Here is a 14,137-nt window from a genome sequence, read left to right as displayed (position 1 = left end):
AAAGTACAAAAAATTGTCTCCAAATCGGTTAAGATATAAATATTTGTATATGGGAATATAAACCTTCATGAAGAAGTTAAGATGGTAACACAAATTGTGATCTACAAAGTGGTGAAGGGTATAATATAGTCGGCCACGCCCGACTTTAGACTTTACTTACATGATTTAATTGCTGTACTTTGTGCACAAAATTACATATACAGACAGACGGACGGACAGACAGACAGACGGACATCGCTAAATCGACTCAGAATTTAATTCTAAGCCGATCGGTATACTAAAAGATGGGTCTATGACCACTATTTCTTGGCGTTACATACAAATGCACAAACTTATTATACCCTGTACCGCAGTAGTGGTGAAGGGTATAAAAAGTGATGAACATTTTTTTTTATTTTATAATTAAAAATGTATTTCAAACTATCAGTTTTTATTCCAAATAAATACTCTGAGTCAATTCAGAAAGTAATTGAAAATATTTACCTTTTTTAATTAAAAAATTAATTGAGTTTTTCAATCAACATCAATTAAATTTCTAATTGAATCAATTAAAATATTAAGTGGAATTTGCTAATGAAATCAATTATTTTTTTTAATCAAGAATTTTTTCTATGCCAAATTAAAGCTGTGATTGATACTATTATTTTCGTGATTGAAGATATTTCAATTAAAAAATTAATTGGATCAATTAATTTCGTGATTGAATCAGAAAATTTTTTTGTGTGTAGGCGAAGGTCGTAGCAACCAGTCCTAATGTAATTTTTTATATGTTTTGTAATTTAATTTACACTAAATAAATAAATAAAAATTTTATCGAATTCTATGAAAACAAGTTTGTTGTATTTAATACATCATAGCGCTATTTCTAAAACTATGTTTTTTTCGGAAAATTTGTAGTATTTCTGAGTAATCTACAGTCACAATTAAAAATCAAATTTTGATCAAAAATTAAAAAAAAATACAAATTGGAATTTTAATATACTGAAAGAAAATATTTATGTGATATTAAAGATTACGCTACCCAAATTTTAGGGAGCCACCGTGGTGCAATGGTTAGCATGCCCGCCTTGCATACACAAGGTCGTGGGTTCGATTCCTGCTACGACCGAACACCAAAAAAAGTATTTCAGCGGTGGATTATCCCACCTTAGTAATGCTGGTGACATTTCTGAGGGTTTCAAAGCTTCTCTAAGTGGTTTCACTGTAATGTGGAAAGCCGTTCGGACTCGGCTATAAAAAGGAGGTCCCTTGTCATTGAGCTTAACATGGAATCGGGCAGCACTCAGTGATAAGATAGAAGTTCACCACTGTGGTATCACAATGGACTGAATAGTCTAAGTGAGCCTGATACATCGGCTCACTTGCTAATAAAATCAATTAATTTTGTAATCATAAAATTTTTTATGCCCAATTAAAACTGAGTTTGATACTATCATTTTCGTGATTGAAGACATTTCAATTAAAAAACAAGTAAGTAAAGTCTAAAGTCGGGCGGGGCCGACTATATTATACCCTTCACCACTAAAGGGTGATACGGTCAAAATTTGGTCAAGGGAAAACGCGTGTAAATCTGTGAAATCGTTTATTTACAAAATCTAATTAAATTTCTTTTTCAAGTTCAATTAGTATAAAATTCAGGTAAAATATTCAGTTAGGCTTTCGCTTTTCCAAATCCGAATTGCCCGGCCTCACGCTTGACACCTGCCATCAGATTTTGTACAGCCACCTTGTCCACCTTCTTCGCCGCAGAAAGTTTGCCTTGAACTGCTGCTCGCCCTTAGCAGTTTTTTTGCCTTCTTTAGGTTCCGCTTGACAATAGCCCAGTATTTCTCAATTGGGCGGAGCTCTGGCGTGTTGGGAGGGTTCTTGTCCTTGGGAACCACCTGCACGTTGTTGGCGGCGTACCACTCCATGGCCTTTTTCCGTAATGGCAAGATGCCAAATCCTTTCTTGGTTGACAGTCCCGGAAGCTATGAAAATGCTGCTTTTCAAGCCACAGGTACAGATGGCTTGCCAAACCAGATATTTCTTTGCGAACTTTGACAGTTTTATGTGCTTGAAAATATCTGCTACGTTTCCCCTTCCTTTTGCCGTATTAAACTCCTGTCCCGGAAGCTTTCGTCGTCCATTACCACGCAGTCAAACTTCGTCAGCATCGTCGTGTACAGCCTCCGGGATCGCGCTTTGGCCGTCGTATTTTGTTTATCATCGCGATTTGGAGTCACTACCTTCTTGTAAGTCGATAGTCCGGCTCGTTTTTTGGCTCGATGCACGGTTGTAGACGATACACCCAGCTTATTTGCGGCATCTCGGAGAGTGAGGTTAGTGTTTCGCTTGAAACTACCGGCAATTCTCTTTGTCGTCTCAGCGGCTTCCGGTTTTCGATTTCCCCCCGATCCAGACTTCCTGGCTGTCGACAAACGTTCCTCAAACACTTTAATTACATTTGTAACGGTTGATTTGGCAATTTTTAACGATTTTGCCAGCTTTGCGTGCGAGTAGCTTGGATTTTCGCGATGCGCGAGCAAAATTTTGATACGCTGCTCTTCTTGCTTGGACGGCATTTTGACAACTGAAGAGTGAATTCCAAAATCAAACTAGGAGCAACATTCTACACACACACACACCTTCAAAATGAGGGGTGATCAGGTTTTTTAAATACAAAATTGAAAGAAATACGTCAAGTTTATATTGACCAAATTTTTATCGTATCACCCTTTATGTAGACCAACATTTGTGTTACCAGCTCAACTACTTCAAATTTGCTGGGAGCTATATAAAAGTTAGCATTTCCAGATACAAATACTTATAATGGAGACAATTTTTTGTACTTCGCCAAACTCTAGAATTAAAATTGAAATCGGCTAATATTAATTAAAATTGAAATATGAAGCGAGAGAAATTTTAATGCAATTGTACAAAAGAATATTTATGACATTTATAAGGCGATACCTATGTATTCGAGATATAGGACATTTTGAGTAATATTTAAAATGTTTGCTATTCAGCAGTGACGATTTTACAAGGATATTGGTTAGATCTTGCCAAGATATGTGGTCAAGTGTGGGTTGTGATATATTATTCGGTTAAGTCGGGCGACTTGGAGTCTTATTTAAAACTCAACCGTTCTGTAGAAAGTCTGGCATTATAGTGCGTAGGATATGAATAAGATATGGGGAAATCATCACAGAATTTTGTGTAAAGTGTGGGAATTTGGCCATATTTGTATAAACCGGAAAAACGAATATATGGAGGCTTTATCTAAATCTGAACCAAATTGGATCAAACTTGACACCCTTAAATATCATATTAAATATATCCTCAATTGGAGGAAAATCCCATTGAATATGGGTCTAAAATATAAAATAGTCTACCATATTTTCCCAACTCTGGTGTACATATATATGGGAGCTATATATAATATGAACCGATTTTGACTAAATTGGACATGCATAGTTAGAATAATAATTCTGCTATCTCTGCATAATTTCACGTAAATTGGAGTATAACTCTGGCCTCCGTGGTCATTTGAGTGTAAATCGGGCGAAAGATATATGTGGGAGCTATATCTAAATCTGAACTGATTTCAACCAAATTTGGCACACTTACCGATACTGTTAAACGTACTCCTTGTACAAAATTTGAAGCAAGTCATGGCTTTTGAGGCCATATAAGTCCAAATCGGACAAAAGATGTATATGGGAGCTATATGTAAATCTGAACTGATTTTAACCAAATTTGGCACGCATAACTATACTATTAAACGTACCTCTCGTGCAAAATTTGAACCAAATCACGCAAAACTCTTGCTTTTGAGGCCATATTAGTGCAAATCGGACGAAAGAAATATATGGGAGCTATATCTAAATCTGAACCGATTTCAATCAAATTTACCAAGCATTGGTAGCATGTCAATTCTACTCTCCATGCAAAATTTCATGAAAATCGGTAGTAAACTTTGGCCTCTGTGGTCATACGAGTCTAAATCGGACGAAAGATATATATGGGAGCTATATCTAAATCTGAACCGATTTGGCTGATATTTTACAAGTTTTTCGAGACTCATAAAATATTCGGATGTACTGAATTTGAAGGACATCGGTTGATAAACACGCCAACTATGACCAGATCGGGGATAAATATATATGGCAGCTATATCTAAATCTGAACCGATTTTTTCCAAAATCAATAGCGATTGTCTTTGTCCCAAGAAACGACCCTATGCCAAATTCGAGGACGATCGGACTTAAACTGCGACCTGTACTTTGCACACAAAAATACATGAACAGACAGACGGACATCGCTAAATCGACTCAGAATTTAATTCTAAGACGACCGGTATACTAAACGATGGGTCTCAGACTTTTCCTTCTTGGCGTTACATACAAATGCACAAACTTATTATACCCTGTACCACAGTAGCGGTGAAGGATATAATTAATTGAGAGAACGTACTAAAAACAAAAAAAAAAAAAAAATAATAAAAATATAAATATAAGTATAAATATAAATATAAATATAAATATAAATATAAATATAAATATAAATATAAATATAAATATAAATATAAATATAAATATAAATATAAATATAAATATAAATATAAATATAAATATAAATATAAATATAAATATAAATATAAATATAAATATAAATATAAATATAAATATAAATATAAATATAAATATAAATATAAATATAAATATAAATATAAATATAAATATAAATATAAATATAAATATAAATATAAATATAAATATAAATATAAATATAAATATAAATATAAATATAAATATAAATATAAATATAAATATAAATATAAATATAAATATAAATATAAATATAAATATAAATATAAATATAAATATAAATATAAATATAAATATAAATATAAATATAAATATAAATATAAATATAAATATAAATATAAATATAAATATAAATATAAATATAAATATAAATATAAATATAAATATAAATATAAATATAAATATAAATATAAATATAAATATAAATATAAATATAAATATAAATATAAATATAAATATAAATATAAATATAAATATAAATATAAATATAAATATAAATATAAATATAAATATAAATATAAATATAAATATAAATATAAATATAAATATAAATATAAATATAAATATAAATATAAATACAAATACAAATACAAATATAAATATAAATATAACTATAAATATAACTATAACTATACTCCGACTCCGCTTTACTGAAACGTTAAAAATGCAGCCATTTAATTTCAGTTATCCGAAGTTTTTGCTAAAGCGGACTACGGATAACTGAAAAAAACTTCCAGTAATGCGAACTTCGGATAACTGAAAAAGTTTCAGTAAAGCGGACTCCGTATAACTGGAAAAAAAATCCACTCAATTTCAGTTAACCGAACTTATGACCAATGCTATGTACAGTCGACTCCGCTTTAGCGCAATGCGCTTTACTGAAAAACCTCGGATAACTGAAATCGATCGCATTCCCCAGTTGTTTTTTCTGTCCATTTCATTTAAATTACTCCGCTTTAGTTAAACTCCGCTTAACTGAAAAAATCGGATTACTGAAAAGTTTTTTGTGTTCAAATGAGTTTCGTCACATTAGTATGACTTCGCTTTACTGAAAATGCCACATTCTCGCTATTGAGAGAGAGTACATTTTCTTCTCCGTATTGAGAACGCTTTATTTCAAGTGAAGATGGCACTTTCAAAACAGTTTAAATCACTCTGTAAATAAAATCAACTGAAAGGTAAAATTGTAGATGGCACACACACGGAATCAAACACCTTGTTTTTATTATTTTATGTACATAGCATTGGTCATAAGTTCGGTTAACTGAAATTGAGTGGATTTTTTTCCAGTTATACGGAGTCCGCTTTACTGAAACTTTTTCAGTTATCCGAAGTTCGCATTACTGGAAGTTTTTTTCAGTTATCCGTAGTCCGCTTTAGCAAAAACTTCGGATAACTGAAATTAAATGGCTGCATTTTTAACGTTTCAGTAAAGCGGAGTCGACTGTACATAAAATAATAAAAACAAGGTGTTTGATTCCGTGTGTGTGCCATCTACAATTTTACCTTTCAGTTGACTTTATTTACAGAGTGATTTAAACTGTTTTGAAAGTGCCATCTTCACTTGAAATAAAGCGTTCTCAATACGGAGAAGAAAATGTACTCTCTCTCAATAGCGAGAATGTGGCATTTTCAGTAAAGCGAAGTCATACTAATGTGACGAAACTCATTTGAACACAAAAAACTTTTCAGTAATCCGATTTTTTCAGTTAAGCGGAGTTTCACTAAAGCGGAGTAATTTAAATGAAATGGACAGAAAAAACAACTGGGGAATGCGATCGATTTCAGTTATCCGAGGTTTTTCAGTAAAGCGCATTGCGCTAAAGCGGAGTCGACTGTAAATATAAATATAACTATAACTATAAATATAAATATAAATATAAATATAAATGTAAATATAAATATAAATATAAATATAAATATAAATATAAATATAAATATAAATATAAATATAAATATAAATATAAATATAAATATAAATATAAATATAAATATAAATATAAATATAAATATAAATATAAATATAAATATAAATATAAATATAAATATAAATATAAATATAAATATAAATATAAATATAAATATAAATATAAATATAAATATAAATATAAATATAAATATAAATATAAATATAAATATAAATATAAATATAAATATAAATATAAATATAAATATAAATATAAATATAAATATAAATATAAATACATACGTATTTCATAAAAATAGATCCCTAATAAAATTGTTTAAAGTAAACTAGACAAAAAGGAAATCCCTAAAAAAGGCTGAATAATTAAAATATATTTTTATTAACTACCATAAGAATAAATCCCAAAATATTTTAACAAAATGAAATTCTTCAACATGTGAGTGTTTGCAAAAATAAAATATTTACTAGATAATTTTCAATATTTTTATAATATTCTAAATTGATTGTGTTCGATATAATCCTTGCCTCTTTTAACATAAAACAATTTCTTTCCTAAGTCTTTTGTTGATTATCTTTATTGTAAGCATCAAGTTTGTGTTTTAAGTCTTTTGTTTGATTTTATTTCATAGAAATCAAAATGTTTGTGTCTTAAGTCTATCATTCATTGTTGATTGTGTTCAATATAATACTCTCTCACTCCACTCACTCACCATTTTAACTAAATATTGTTTGTGTCTTAAGTCCTTCGTGTCTTTATCTTCATTGCAAGTATCAAGTTTGTGTTCTAAGTCTTTTATTTGGTACATCTTCCAATAAAATGAGAAAATTTGTGCCTTAATTTTATTGAAGATTTTTAATTTATGTGCTATATCGCTCGAATAATAGTGGTCCTATAATCAATCATTTATATGAACAAACCAATTCTAATTCTAAAACCAAGATTACTTAAAAATTCGAATGAATGCAATGCAGCTTCTTTAAAATAAATTTTCAGGAAACAATCCAGCTTTAAATTTAGCTTCTTTAATATTAACATTGCCAAATTATGCATTTTCTTATTGTGAGATATTAACAACGCAATTTACGAAGAAATAAATGCAACTTTAAAAATGGAAATTATAATATAAACTTCAAAGAAAAAATGTTTTCTTCATTTCAAAATAATGTTTAAGTCAAGGAAGTAGAATCCTCAAAATAAATCTTAGCCTGTGTTTGAAGTTTTTTTTTTTAATTTGAACCAAACTTCACAGACAATTTCTTGAAATAAATAATATTTTTCTTTACATTAAAAAAGAAAATTTACCTTTCTCAAAGTCACGCGACTTTAACAGAGCGACGCAAATACAAAGATGTGTGTCCTAAATTTAAAGCAGTAACATTAAAAAAAAACATATTAAACTTTATTCCAATTAAAATTAATTTATTTTATAGAAATTTTTTCTTTACATTACAAAATATAAATATTTTTCTTTACATTAAAAAAGAAAATTTACCTTTCTCAAAGTCACGCGACTTTAACAGAGAAACGCAAATACAAAGATGTGTGTCCTAAATTTAAAGCAGTAAAATTAAAAAAAAAAACATATTAAACTTTATTCCAATTAAAATTAATTTATTTTATAGAAATTTGTCGTCACTGTTATTGGAATTTATTCCTAAATTTATGGATACCAATCTTTCGTAACATATTAGGATAATATTTTTTGAAGCATAACTTTGTGATTTTTTTAATGTTTCCTAGTTTACCACACCAAAAAGTTAATAAATGGAAAATAATTAAGTTAAATTAATTAACTCATTTTTTCCATAAAACAGTTTACTTTTTTTCTGTGTAAGTTGTAAGTATTGTGTTATCAAAAAAGTGTTCTGTGTAAAGTTTTCCAAGAAAATCTTGCAACAATTTTTCAGGCTTAATACTATTTTCATGGTAGTCCTTTCTCTTTTAATTTTATCTTGAATTTGGACTCCTTCTTTTTCATAGTGCTTGTGAATTCCATGTGAGCCAAATCCTTCTTAGATGCATACAACTATCTTGACATTCTGTCTGGCAAGTATTGTCGCCGTGGTTGGCATTAAGATCACCAAATTCGAAAAAGCCATAATATTACATACAAAGTTTACTCATATTTATTATTTTTTTGAAATTTGATGATGTACAACCTTTTTTTGTTAACATTTTATCTGTTAATAAAAAAATTTCATACAGTTTCTTTTTGTTTTTTTTTTTTGTATATTCGGTAAATGTAAATCAATAATAAATATGAGTGTGTGCTATAAAATATTCAACTATGTTCGCTTGTATGTTTGCGTTTGGAGCATGGAGGTATTTTGCTGGTTGCGCATTTAATATCACTTCTGAATGAAAAGCATCTAAGTTACCGGCTTTGTCGTTTAGGCGATCTTCTTTGCCAGCCCATCCAGCCATGGTTTAGCATTTTACAACCAATGGCTGGGGTATAACCTTTTGCCATATGTTTTTGCGATATTCGTTTAGAATTTAAGCATTTAAGAAGGAGCGAACAATCAAAACAATGATGAGGATGGTAAAGTGATGATGCTCTACCATTGGATTGCTGCTGTGGCTGCTGCATATAGTTTACAAAAAACAGACTTTTTTTATATGCGCATACCTTTTGGAAGACGGACGACATAGTTCGCTTAAATGTTATTATTTCAAATGGAACACGGTGGGTTGGGAAATTGGGATGCCATTTTTATGAAATCATTGAAAAGTATATTAAGCCCTATGGACTATAGGTCACAGAGTATTTATCATTTTGCGTCTTGAATAGAGCAAAATATTTATTTTAAGAGATTAATCGTTGGGAAAATCCTATATATAAATATATATTTTGTCTTATTTTATTTTATTTAAGCCGATAATCATGGTAGCTACTGCTTGACAGTTTATAAATAATTTTACATAACGAAACTAATGCTAAATTATTTTTTTATTCTATTGCACAAAATTATTTGGTTTTAGATTAATTGTATTATTTTTTTCGAAACCATCCATAGCCCAATTTTCCTTATCGCAAATATGTGCGACCCAATTTATGGCTTCCTGATAAGAACGAACATTTTGATCAGACAGGTCAGGCGTCATCGAATGGAGCAAGTGGTCATCAGAAGGAGCAATATGTGGGTTATACGGCGGTTTGTATGGGACTTCCGACACCAGTGGTTCCAAAGTTTTTACAGAACCCTATCGTGGCTTACCAAAAATTATCGGAGTTTAGCACTTAAAGTATAAATGACAGGTATGAGAAAGTAGTTCAATGTGATAAGCTTAAGAGTGAAACTTTAAATAATTATTTTGTGGAGTCGATTCGGAGGGTGAAATCAAGAATTGATGAGCACCCGAATGATGATATTAATGACTTAGGAACCTTGGGTACATATAACACACGTTTTTGTATTAGTTAAACGTCTAATGAGGAAATAGAGGATATTATTAATAATTTATTACCTTCTAAGAGTTGTGGGTATGATGGGATATATCCGAAGACGCTGTTGTACTACTATAATAACTCCATATTTAGTGAGGATTTTTAATGATATGGTGAGAACTTCGGTATATCCACAAATCCTTAATGTACATAATGTGGTACCAATACCTAAGACAAGTGACGCTGCTAAATTAGAAGATTTCCGACCCATTTCAATTCTGCCAGTTATTGATACTGTTTTCTAGCGTGTAATACATAGTCAACTGTATAGGTATTTCTTGGATAACCATTTATTGAATGATTACCAATATGGCTTTCAGAGAGGATGTGGGACGGAGGATGCTGTTATAAATGTGCATACCAGTATTTGCAAGGGATTAGATGAGGGTCATCGGGCAGTTATTGCGGTATTTTATGATTTATCGAAAGCCTTTGATCTTGTCGATCGCAATATTTTGATAAGGAAACTTGAATCTTATGGAATTTATGGTAATGGACTGATGCTTTTGAAAAATTATTTAAGTAACAGGAAACAGTTTGTACATGTGAAAATGCAGAAAAGTTCACTGAGAGATGTCAGGTATGGAGTACCTCAAGGTAGTGTTTTAGGGCCGCTACTGTTCTATTTATATAAACGATTTGAAGGATCTAGTATTGGATGGGAGGATATTTATTTACGCGGATAACATTTGTCTTATTTATCCTTACAGAAATGGAACTGCGGTAAAGCTTTATATAGAAAGAGATGCATCATTGATTTTAGGTTTACATTTACAAGGGGACCTTTCGTGGGATAGTCATATACATTATCTCAAATCTAAAATATCACCAGCACTTGGATTACTGTACAAGTTTCAACATAGGTTCGATATGAAAACTAAACTCTTAATTTTTCAGGCCTTGATTCAAAGTCATTATAGTTACTTGCCTATAATTTATGGTAGTAAAAAACAGATGAATTGAAATCTCTTCAACGGCTTCAGCTCTGTATGAATATGATCATCTTCTAGAGGAAAATGTTATATATGGATGGAGAACATGAAACATTTCTGCCCCAAAAATATTGTTGAGATACATATTGCCCGAGAAAATAACATTGTTGTGACAAACATGTTACATGTGCACGTTCAAAAATAATATTTTGCTCCAGGAGGTGATCATATTCCTTCTCTGGATATAAATTGAAAATGAACCACTTTTCATGGCCAGTAACACAGAAAAAAAATTACGAACATTTTTCCAATTAAAGACTTAATTGAGTTTTAAAAAGTATTAAATTAAAAATTTAATTGATTCAGCAAATTTTTAATTGAAACAAAAATCAATCAAAAAAATTAGTAGTATGAATTAATTTTTTAATTGACTTTCAATTAATTTTTTAATTGATATTATCATTACTGTGATTGAAGATATTTCAATTGAAAATTAATTGGATCAATTAATTTCGAGATTGAACTCAAAATATATTTTTTTTTTGTGAACGATGCGATGAAAGAAACCTTTGCTCTCTTGCCTATGGAGCAGCTGTTCGCAAGTGAAAAATCGACTTTCGACTAGAGGTGTGTTTGTGAGTAATATTTTACTCACGCTCACGCACACTCACGACGGAGAAATCTTATTCACGCACACTCACACACGATATTTTTTGGTAGGACTCACGCTCACGCACGCTCACGAAAAGAAAATTTGTACTCACGCACATTCACGCACGAAAATCTTTTAAATGTCGGGACTCACGAATAATTTTACGAGTAATTTATCTATAGAACCTGACTAAAAATATGAGTGTGATTAAAATCGAGAGCGTTATAAAACTTTTAACATTTAGGATGTCACTAAAATTATAAATGAATTGAACTCGTAAGCATTTTATGTTCGTAAGCGGGATTATTTTCGTAAGCGTGTTTTTCCGAAATTCGTTACTAACGCACACTCACGAAGATGTTATTTTCGTGACTCACGTTCACGCACGACATTGGGTTGGTTAATCACGCTCACGCGTGAGTCACGACAATTTCGTGTCACGTGCACACCTCCACTTTCGACGTCTCTCAGCTTCTACTCGTACAGTAACCAACTTTCATGCTTTTAAATTTCCAATAGTTTCAATCGATCGGAAATTACTTGGCGTGTAACTTCGAAGGATTTGACAAAATTTTCTTGCGTTTGGTACGAGTATCGGAAGTGGTGATAGCGTAAGAAGTGTGAAGAAATGGAGGCATTACTCGCTCCATTTCCGCATTTTCGAACTTCTTCGGCTATCATCACTTCCGACACGTACAAACTACCTCTCGCACGTAGAAACTGACAGACTGATTTTTCCTTCATAATGTTGCTTTCTTCTTCTTCATTCTGCTCCATTCTCGAATAAAGGTTTTTCCCCTATTTTCCTTTGAAAAGTTTTGTAAAATGGAATCATAAAATAAAAATGCCATTACTCGCTGTAATATTTACACATAAGATCTCGAAAATATGTGCATATCATTAAAAATAACTACTAATAAAGATGAATTTATAAATTGAAATTGAATTGAATTGAAATTGAGATACGTAATTTTCGAGAAAATAGCATGGCTGCGAAAAACATGTTCCACTTTCACCGTTCAAAAATAAAATTTTGCTCTTGAATCATGTTTGCGGTGACCATATTTAATTTTAATTTTAAATCACCCAATATTCAAGACAAGCAGAATAAATCATTTTTTCTGATAAAGTTTTTTCCACCTCGGTGGCTGTCAACAAGCAAAATTAGCTGCTACAGGGTCTGAAATTCCAGGAACTTGGCTCAAAGATTGAATACCTAAGTCTTTTAAGGATATAAGGCAGTCAATTTGCGAATTGGTTTGTCATGAGCATCATAGAGCCCGTTTGTCTGATTTTTATTTATTATCCAGTATTGACGGTAAGCATGTCCCTTTAATATGCAATAAACATCATTTGTCTGAGAAAATTACAATTTCCTTCGAATACCAAAATAACATCAATCATTGGACAGCCTTTTATGTCTTATGCAGGTTTGTTGCTTAAGTCTTTAGTTCTAACGCTTAAACAACGAACGATTTGCACTACACTGACTAAATTTGGTCATTTGTGAACTATGGCAAGATAAAAATCTTTGTAAGTTTAATTAAAAACAAAGTAGAATTTATAATTTAGAACATAAAAATTTTCTAAATTGTTATTAATTAAATAATAAAAATTATAATAACATAATAGAAGCAATCAAATGCTGTTATTTTCTGTTTTATGTGTGAATGAATAATCCTCAGTGTTTTTATTTTTATCTCTATTATAAATATTTAACCATTTACTTCCTACAAAGTATTGTTTTTATTCATACTTTTGCTATAAATTCTATAATAACTAACAAGTAGCAAAATTGTCTGTCATCTTTTAAATTTTTATAGCCTCGTAATACTGTGACCATGAAGGATGTTTACTCGATAGCATTATGTGCGATCATCATTAGTTTGGCTATGTCATACAACCACTAAACAAATTTACAGCGTTGTTGTCGTCGTCGTCGTCTTTGGCATTCGTTCCTCACTAAGGCAACCATATTCCATTGGTTGCCTAATGAAGAATTACCCTTATCAAGTACCTTTAGTAGTCTCATATATAATCCCAGTACAAAGCTACGAGTATGAATGGTAAACTCACTAAGCTTGTAACCTTCAAAAACGTGCCTGGGTGAGGCATTTATCCCCAATTCTTGCTTGGCACATGCAACACAACCGCAAACAGTTTCATGCTTGGAGGAGAAAAATGCAAAATGCAAACGTCCCCCTGCCAGTTCACTTGATGTCTATTATGTCAACAGTGTTTAGTGGTAGAGATGAGTGCGTGACAAAACATGCACACCACTGAATATTATTATTCTGTCCACACCACTGTTGCCACTTGAGCCATAAATAATCTACCATAATTTGGAAAAAATTTTACCAAAAACTACAACCAAACAATAAAAATGTTCTTAATTCTATAGAAAATTTTGTTAAAGTTTTAAATTTTATTTCTATAGAAAATTTTATCAAAATGTTATTTCTATAGAAAATTTTGTCAAAATTTTATTTCTATAGAAAATTTTGTCAAAATTTTATTTCTACAGAAAATTTGGTCAACATTTTATTTTTATAGAAATTTTTGTCAAATTTTTATTTCTATAGAAAATT

The sequence above is a fragment of the Haematobia irritans genome, chromosome 3 (genome assembly GCF_050003625.1).
Source record: "Haematobia irritans isolate KBUSLIRL chromosome 3, ASM5000362v1, whole genome shotgun sequence".
NCBI lineage: Eukaryota > Metazoa > Arthropoda > Insecta > Diptera > Muscidae > Haematobia > Haematobia irritans.
The sequence above is the reverse complement of the archived record's forward strand: the minus strand, read 5'-3'. Positions refer to the sequence as shown.